Raw genomic sequence first — 10,377 nt, forward strand, 5'->3', positions numbered from 1 at the left:
CAGACCACTTTTACCACAAAATACTAATCTCTTACTAAACTAATACATGATGACTACTTTCAATGGAGCTAGACCTTTGGAGTATAACAGTAGTGAATTACATTCACTAGGTTCAGAGTAGGCAAATTAACATTACCATGAGAATCAAATTTCTTGAACTCTTGGGATTTAATTTCACAACAGACATTACATGGGCAAAGCTGTTCAAAAGACAAAAATCCAGCCAACATTCCAGCAAACATTTCTTATGCTGTTGATGAAAAGAGAAATATATTAATTAAGTGGAACTGCAATTAACAGAAAATAGAATATTTGGTTTGGAGATATATTTAGCAAGTCAGTTATCAACCCTGCATAAGCATCAGTCTTGAAGAAAGACAAGCAACAGAAGCACAGTTACGTTAAACCCAGTACAGATGGTTCTAACTGTGCAGAAAAGATGTGACTGACCATTAATTTGGGAGGATATAAGAGGGAAGATGAAATAGGAAATTCCATGGCATGTCATCATCATTAGCTTAGCCAGATGGCAAGGCAATATTATCTACCTGAGGACTTCTATCAGGATGGCTTTTAAGCATCATTTATTTACAACTTTGAGAAGTGTATATGAAGACTGAAGAAATATTCATTCCTGACCCGTTATACCTTCTTAGTCTTCAGGGAGTCAGCAGTTTTGCTGACCATTAACTCTCAATTGATGATTTCTGTGCTTCAGTAATGTGTAGACAGAAACACAACAAAAATAATGGCTGAAATTTAGTTCAATTATCTCCAAAAATTTGCAAAAAATCAACTACTTCAATGAAGTTACATCAGGCATGAATTTGGCCCATATTATAATAATTAGGTTCTGTTGGCATTAGCACATGGTGCCAAACAATGACAATTATTAATCCCTAAGGAGAAATTTTCAAAGCACTTTATGGTAGATAAGTCCACAAATACTCAGTTTTGTTTGCCTGTTGTGAAAATGAATCCATATGTCTGTCTATAAACTCACGTTACTGTGTCTAACTGTAGTTCCTGGGATACTTTTAATCTAGTTTGTAGAGATGATGCAATTTTGATCTCTGCAAATGTTTATTCAGATTTCATCTTTAAACACAATAATAAGTTTTTTGGGTAAAATTCTGATCCCCACACAAAACCAGCTAACAGGTATTTGCACAGAGGACCAAAACGTGTGTGCAAGGGAGAAGTGATTCATCTGTTCTGTAGATATTACTGCATCTTACTATAGCATCATCCATGCCTCCCTGACCTGTGTAGATCCATCTACCCAAAATAATAGTGGGCAGTGGACCTATACATTTCAGACACCTTGGCTACTCCATTGCTGCTGTTGTCCAAAATCCACTGTCTTCCATGCTCCTTTAGCACCCAAAGGGCTGCAGAATCCTCAGGCTGCAGAATCACTTCCCAACCGCCAATGCAGCACACTGCCACAGTGCATCCACGACATTATGAGCCTCCCACCGTGGCAAAGGGGCTGGGAGGACTTGGGCCTGACACTATTTCTACAGTCTATACAAAATTGCACTGACTTAGCTAGGAGACGCATAACAATAACTAGGTTTCTTTACGGCTAAGCAAAGATGCTGAACATTGGACAAGCGCCAAAATAAGCTGAAAGTTTAGAAAGTGAATCCATTTAATTAAAAAATTCTGCTAGACTTTCTCTCAATACTTTTTACTTGTAGCTACCAAAATTATGTCCTATGACGACTACTGGGTCCATACAGAGAATTATACTCTTGTATATTGAAATATTTTACAGGCTAGCAAGTATCCCATAGCAGTCAAATGCTCAGATAGAGACGTTCCCCCTAGACAAGAGATATTGAGTCAAGGTGTTAGCAAGTGTTGGTCCACTGACTGAGCCTCGCCGTAGAGATGCAACCCCTTATACCAAGACTGAATTTGACCCAATCTGCTTTTCTTTGACCTTCATTGTTCATAAATCATCTCCAACCTTCTCTCAAAAAACTGGACAAGAGGGCAAATATTTAAAAACACAGTATCAAATACCAGATACAACAAACAAATACAACATACAAAGGCACATTAAATAAAAATAAAAGCAAGTCAAATAAATGAGAGATTGTTTTCTTGCAACATGTGGTGCTTTGAAAAAAAACCCTGCAGATTTTGAAAAGTTGTTTTCGATTATGGTCTGAGTTGAATCAGCAAATAAAGGTCTCATTAGGGAACAGACTGTAGAATGCAATGCCTGATCTTGCATTTCTTGAGCACCTAAGACCTCCTGCTGACATTTATTTTCAATGCATACAGTTTGTGGGCTGAAATGTTCAAGTTTAGAGATGGTGCCACAACAAGAAAGAACCTCTCTGGTTTCAGACAAGTGTCAAACATGGAAGGAGTGAGTGGGAAAAAAGGTGGAGAGAACTAAACCGTACTGAAAGTAGCCACCACCATGTGGCAGTGGCTATTTTATGTATCTGAAACTTAGACCATTTCAGGTTCAATATTGCTCAAAGCCAATTTGTTCTGCTCTGGAGTGTGCATTTGTCACATCCCTCTATAAATAAAAAGCATTATTAAAATTTGAGCCAAAGAGCACTCATATTTAACCTAAAGAAAGTGGACTTCAGAATTATTAGTCTGACAGGTGACACCACTAATACAATTAACCAAATCTCTCTCCAGACATTTTCTGATTATTGTGGAACCTTGGTCACTGTTTACACTAGTCACTCTCATAAATACTTCCCTGTACTTTGCATCCTACAGAATGCCTGGTTACTCATTAGGACCAAACCAGGAACTAGTAAAAAAACTTCCTTCCAAAGATTAGTTAAAAGATCAGGGTGCTGGATAATTTAACATAACCTGGTTATATGTGCATGATCTAAAATACAATTAAGTCAATGAAAGATTTCCATTGATTGCAATGGCCTTTGGATCAGGTACATACAGTAAAAAATTGTGGGTCAGATTCTGCCACCTAATACACATGGTACTTACTATACTTTAGTGGGGAATACTTTTCTGAAGTAGTGTAAGGGCATGTCTACACTTACCAGTAGATCAGCACTGCTGAAATCGATGCAACGAGTGTTGATTTAGCAGGTCTGGTGAAGACACACTAAAATCAATGGGATAGCACTCTCCCATCAATTTGTGTACTCCACCTCCACAAGCAGCATAAAGGAAATTGATGGGAGATGCTCTCCCATCGACACAGCGCAGTGTATCCACCATGGTAAGTGGATCTAACTACGTCGACTTCAGTAATTGAAGTTGTGTAAGTTAGATTGATTTACCGCGGTAGTGTAGACCAGCCCTAAGTGTGAAACACTCTTGCCCTTTGTTATGCAATCTCTTAAACCTGTTTGACAACAGATCACCATTTGCCTATCTTGTGTATTTTTGGAAGAGTGAAGCGACTGGCTGTGTTTTAAATTCTGACTACAATACTCTAGAGAGATTACCAGTTTGGTTTCAATGTGAAGAATTCTAAAGATACAACTTTTACTGGCAAATTTGGTAAGAGAATGTTTCCACATCAATATTATATCTTATACATATAAGCCCTGTCTCTCTCTTTTGCTAAGCATGTGCTTTACTGAATCCAGGCCTAAGACTATAAAAGGGTATAAATAGCAGAGTGGTCGCTATTCAAGGTACTTACGATATTGTAGTGTTTTCCTACTCCTGTACCTATCACTGCATAGTCAATTCATTCCAAAAAAATGTGTGGTCATTTGTGATGTGAAGAAATGGTAATTGGGAGAACAACATTTTTTTCATATGTGATAGAAGCCAGGACTTGAATGCAGGCATCAATATGTGAAAGCCACTGTGCTTAAAATCCACCTTTACTTCACATGTTTAAAAAAAATTAAAGGACAGGTTAGTTCAAACAGCTCTAGAGAAGAAATCATTTGCAAGTCAGCAAGATAAAATAGGAAAGTAATACACAGCATTTCAAACTGTTCTCTGATAGGAAGCATATACTTACCTGTTATGGATGTCTAGATCTCACTACACAGATGATACTGTATTTCCTGTATAATGTATTTGATCCATAATATTATAGTGCATGTAAAAGAAAGCCAAGTTAGAATGAAAAATAACTCAGCCACCCAGAGTAGTACATGATGATAATGCGACAGAGTAACTAGAGTATATTTAGGGTAAATATTTAGAGCCAAACATTCAAGACACTATCTGAAACTTTAGAAAAAATAAGAGGTAATCATACTTTAAAAAAAACAAAAACTTTTATTACATTCTTGGAATAAAAGAGTGAATGAAGAACAGTGTATGTGGATAATGCAGCCTTAAATGCATCTGTGAAGCAGCAGCAGTCAAGTGAACAAACTGTGTGAATGAAAAGAAATGAGCTAGACTAGTGTAACGCTATTCTCTACGATAATCAATCTGATAGACCTATAAATGAGAAGTGAAAACAGCTTGTAAATGCTTTTCATGATGTCTATGTGATAGTCACTTATAGATTGTAGGAAGGGAGTTAGGTAATGAAGACTTCAATATAAATCAATAGACCACTTAGTGCATTGCCATCTATCACCGTCATTATTGCAGGAATCAACAGCCAGTTGTCATAAAGGAGATTACACCAAATATTAAGAATTTTCAAAATGTATGTTTATAGTAGCTTTAAAAATCACTGATGAAAGAATGTTCAGGTTTTATTGACCTAGACAGAATTATTGTTTTTTTCCTATTTAAAGACCAAGTCCTATTTTTAAAGGAAGAATATAATTAATAGTGATTGAAAATGAAGAAGCTGGATGTCCTCAGCTTCACAAGCAACAGATGTTTGGGAGAAGGCTCAACAGCAAAGGACATGGGTGAAATCCCGGCCCCACTGAAGTAAATGACCATTTCCTTTGGAATGGGGTCAGGATTTCATTTCTCCCAAACACAGCCAATATTCTGGGGGGAGAAGTTCTCTGCTTCTTTTCCAAAGCATCTAACTGCATTGGTAACATCAGGCCTAGAAACAAAGCCCAGCAGCCTCCACAATATGCCCAGCTTCTCCTCCACTTGTCATCAGAGAAGAGTCTGAGCAGGAGATACATCTCAAGTAGCATCGCACCCAAGCCCCATGCAAGACAAATAGTTGCAGTTGGGCCACATAGAGAGGCTGCCAGAGATCATCAAATGTAAGGCATGGTTATGAGATGGAGAAAGAAGAGAAACTGCATCATTCCCAAACCTCAAGAAAAGTTTGGGCTTGGGTAATAGGTAAAGGTTTGTGCCTGTTCTTATTTGGACTAACCCATTTTCCCCAATACTTCAAGTAAACAAGCATCTGAAGACAGCAGCTTTCCTGCCCTTCCTTGAGGGACACCATAGCAGAGGTCTAATTTATGAAAGATTGAATTGGAGAACCCTTACCAAAAGGGCAGGGCTGGGTCATGTCACATGTGCATGATCCCGTAATGGGAAAAACCGAATTTTTAGATATTTAGGTAGATATTTGTGGATCCTTATTTCATATAACTTAAATCATAATTGGAGGGATAGTCAAGTGCCACACAGGAGTTGTGTGCTGTTAGGGAGTTTCATAGGAGATGAAGAGTTCACTCCTGCTAAAATAGGACTGAAAGCTATTGTTTCTTAAAAAGTACATTAGTGGTTTACACTATTTTTACCTTTTTCTGTTATGCAGTTTTCCAGTACGACCACACAAAGGAAAGAGGTAATTAAAAATCTGCTTTGAGTTTTCTGGGCGGTAACTGAAGACATAGTATAAATTATTTAGGAAATCAAAGCAGTGGGAAATACAAACCTATAAACGAAGGAGCAGAGAGGGAAGGACATTATTTATGTAGGAACAACAATCATAAAAATGGCATTGCTGGTAAATATACAGATGGCTGTTGAAAATACTGTAAAGTTCCACTGAAAAAAAGAATATGTTTTCAGGGTCAAAGAAAAAGTAGTAGCCTAAGGATTCAATTAAATATGGGACAATGTGTGCTGCAGTGGTGCCTGCTGAAGTAATCGCTGAGTGGCATGGGAAAGTGTTCTACCACAGTGGAAAAGTAAGGCAGCCCTCTAAGAAACCTTTGGCCAAGGATTGCAGACTACCTCCAGGAAAGTTTCCTCGAGATCTCTGTGGAGGATTCATGGGACATCCCAGTGCACATAAATTGTTCTGCAAGGTCCTCTCTGCCTAACTGTACAGAGGAACGAGAAGCAGATAATGACTCTACTTCTACTGGTTATTTCACTACCTCTTCTAGCATGATTAAAGAAAGAGTAAATGAACAGATGTGTCCCTGCAATATTAAAGCAAACGGTGTACTTACCAGAAGTTCCTTCCCCTGCATCAGGTTTACCCATACTGGACCATAGGCTCGACTTCTCTGGAGTCGAAAACAGGTCCTGGCTCGCTGCACCACTGGATCCAGTCACCAGTCCTCCATTCTCCTCCTCATCATCATCCAACTCCTCCTTCTCACTGTTCACTCCAGGGGCCATTGACTCCAGCTCCTCCAAAGTATCCCCAGGGCTCCTGGTGGCGGTGGGGTCCCTGCCTAGGATGGCATGCATTTTTTGTAAAAGTGGCATGTCTGCAGCTCCACTCCAGAGCGACTGTTAGCCTCCCTTGCTAGATGGGAGCAGTGCTTGCACAGCTCTTCTGCCCAAAGACCCAGAAGATCCACCACCTCTTGTGTTCTCCAGGCAGGAGAATGTCTGCAACGTGAAGCCGGAATGGCCAGTTGCTAAGTGAGCTCGCCATGCCAAGCAAACAGGAAATGGAATTTCAAAAATTCACAGGGCTTTAACAGGGGAGGAGCAAGTACCTGCATTCCTGGCCGCCCGACAGTTCAAAACTGTGGCCAGAATGGTCACAGTGGGGCACTGAGGGACAGCTCTCAGAGGCCACTAAAATCAATGTAAGCAACAGAGTATCTACATTAACACTCCGTCAACCTAACTACATCAACCAAAGCAGAGGTGGAGTTATTAAGTCAGTGTGGCAGGCGAGTTACATCGTCAAAAGCAGCATTTTAGCATAGACGTTTAGAGAGTTAGGTTGACATAAGCTGTAGTGTAGACCAAGCTTTAATCAAAGCCAAGAGATAGTGCCATAAGCATGAGAAAGAGAGGGAGGGGTCAAGGTTTCTGTTTCTTTTAATTTTAGTGAGAGGTGAGACTACTCAGTGCTCTTTTGACGTTACCCAGACTATCAGGATGATGACAAGGTGTCTAGGCTTAGAAGACAAAATTGATGTCTGTTAGAGGTACATAATGGAACAATAAGTTCTGGATGTTATAGGTTCTTTGTTGATTATTATTGTTATGAGAATTAACCTAAATTAATTTTTAAAATAAATGTTTTGCAAAACATATCTGATTTTCTATAAAACCAGCACAGAGTCCTGTGGCACCCTATAGACTAACAGACATATTGGAGCATGAGCTTCGTCAGATGCATGCAGTGGAAATTTCCAGAGGAAGGTATAAATATGCAAGCAAGAGTCAGGCTAGAGATAACGAGGTTAGTTCAATCAGGGAGGATGAGGCCCTCTTCTAGTAGCTTAGGTGTGAACACCAAGGGAGGAGAAATTGCTTTTGTAGTTGGCTAGCCATTCAGTCTTTGTTTAATCCTGACCTGATGGTGTCAAATTTGCAGATGATTTTCAATGTGAGTGTGTTCAAATGCTTAGTCTACTTTTATGTGGTTTTTATTTGATATAATTAGATGAAAGGGTTACTTCCTTTTGTAAGTAATTATATGGTTCTTTTTATTCCCACAGTTGTTAATGTGTTTATCTTCCTCACAGCCTTGTGAGAGGTAACTAGTATTATCCATATTTTACAGATGGAGAACTGAAGCTAAGTGACTTTCCCAAGTCACACAAGAAGACTGGAGCAGGGACTTGAAATTTACAGTGAATTTCTCTTCCCTCTGTATTTGTTGCCGTTGTAACACATCTTAGTGAATCCCCCTCTGCTTCCAGTAGACTGAATGACCAGGAATCCCACAGTACTATGGTGATGGGCCCTATAGAAGCACCAGAATGATAGACTAACCGCATACATCTCTAGGCACATGTAAAGCTAATTCCTAATCTCAGTTTTCCTACTCTCTTGAGCTCAACTTTGTTTCTTCAGATTGGCTAACCAGCACTTGACACTACACTCCAGATAAGTAAATTTTAAGCAAGGCTTTAAGTTCATTCTCTTAAATTTAACAGAATCAGAAGGGTTCCGTAGCTCACATACATTTCCACTCAGCCTGGGGGAGAAATCACTTTGAGCCTTTTTCAGTGCCAAATTTGGGGTTACCTTTAGTTTAGGTGGTTTGATGAAAGCAAATTAAAAGGAATTGGAGAACCATTTCAGCTACAAAATGACCTCTTCTCTTAGGGCCTGATTCTGCAACTCTGTGTGAGCTGAGCCTCCACTGCAGTTGGCAGGAGTTGTGCACTTGGGAGTGCTTGCAAGTTCAGGCCCTTGGCCATGAAACCTGCTCACTTTGCAGTGCTTAAATAACAAGATTCTCTACCTATTATACACTCAGGATAAAGAAAATACAGAGAATGTTAACTCAGAATAATGGAATGGTTTATTATAATTGAATATATGCTGGCACCGATATAACCCTTTATTTGCAGCATGCAAGATCCCTCTTGTTCACAAGATGTGAGCAAGAACTACAGCTTTTCATTTCTCTTATCCTTAATGGTATCAGTAAGGAGACAAGACAGTTATGCTCATAAGTCTGCACTCATTTCTAAAAACAGATTTCACTGCTATTGCACACTGTCTCATTTGTATTTACTGTTTTACTTCCAGAGCTTTATCTACCATGCTGTACGCTACAAGGCATAATAATGTTAGAAGCAGAATTATTTCCAAAGGATCATACAGTCCCCTTCGTTCTGAAGCTTGGAAGGAATCAAATACACATTAATCAGCATGGAGGGACACGTGGGCAGGTGCGGGGGGGGCAATAGAGTCAGGGAGCAACAGCTCTGTGAAGCATGCTCCCACGGCAACCCACATTAATTTAGATGACAAACTACCACCCCAGTTAATGTTGCATGTTCTTGTATTACAATCACCTCTTCTGGTCTTTGAATGCCACAGAAAGGAAAGGAGCTTGCAGCAGGTGGCAGTTCAGCCAATGGCAGCATAGCAAGAAAAATGGTAAATACTGGGGGAAGGAAGAGACTGATCTAAGTGGATGACAGACATCCTTGGGATTTGGTCTTTGATGCACTGGCTCCATGCTGTTGGCAGGCTATGCCTCCTGATCCTTCTGATAGATCAGGATGTGCTGTTGTTGTCCAAGGAGATGATATAGCAGGGGTAGGCAACCTATGGCACACATGCCAAAAGCAGCATACAAGCTGATTTTCAGGGGCACTCACACTGCCCTCCTGGTCACCGGTTCAGGAGGCTCTGCACTTTAATTTTAAATGAAGCTTCTTAAACATTTTGAAACCTTATTTACTTCACATACAACAATAGTTTAGTTATATATTATACACATAGAAAAAGACCTTCTAAAAAGGTTAAAATGTATTACTGGCACGTGAAACCTTAAATTACAGTGAATAAATGAAGACTCGGCACACCACTTCTGAAAGGTTGCCGACCCCTGTTATATAGCATAGTTTCCTCAGGACACTTGCATAGTTCAGAGATCTCAGATCCTTGCATGCTACCTTCCACGGAAGGTACAATCTGGGCCACAAAGTTTGTACACTTCTCATTATTGCAAGAGTGCTGAAATTTAGCCATGAAGAAAGGTACTGTTGCCCCTTTTCCACTCAAGTGGCTAGTCAAAGTTTGGGGATGTTGCAGTTGGAATTAGAAATTGGTATTAGTCAGACATTTCTTTGATACATTTTTGTTTATTTACAAAGAATGAACCAAGTTCTGCATCTTTGAATGCAAAAGGGATCAAATAGCAGTTCACAGGACCAAGAATGTTCTTCAGCATGCATCCCTACCCCAAAAACCTCTCCACAGGTTTCTTCCAGGGTCAAACACCGTGCTCTCGGCTGTTCCTTCCATCTGTCTGTCTCTCCATATCTCCCAGCATCTGCCTGCTTGCGTTCTCTCTTTCTCACACACACACACTTCCATACTCAGCAAAACCCCTGTCCACTCAGCTCAATCTCTTGGGCAGGTTCAGGACCCCTTTTTTTCTTAACTGTGGGGGGGTGCTTCTGATATTACTGTCAGGGTAAGTTAGTTAATTGAAGAATATTAGTCACACCCAGTCTCAATTAGGATTGTGATCAAGCAGTCAGCAGTGCCTCTCAGCACAATAGTATTATACAGTATCCAAGGCATGGATGAGAGTTCTATTTTTTAAAAGCAAAACACAATGCTATGTGCTGTATATCAGGGGACCAC

The sequence above is a fragment of the Gopherus evgoodei genome, chromosome 2 (assembly GCF_007399415.2).
Source record: "Gopherus evgoodei ecotype Sinaloan lineage chromosome 2, rGopEvg1_v1.p, whole genome shotgun sequence".
Taxonomy (NCBI): Eukaryota; Metazoa; Chordata; order Testudines; family Testudinidae; genus Gopherus; species Gopherus evgoodei.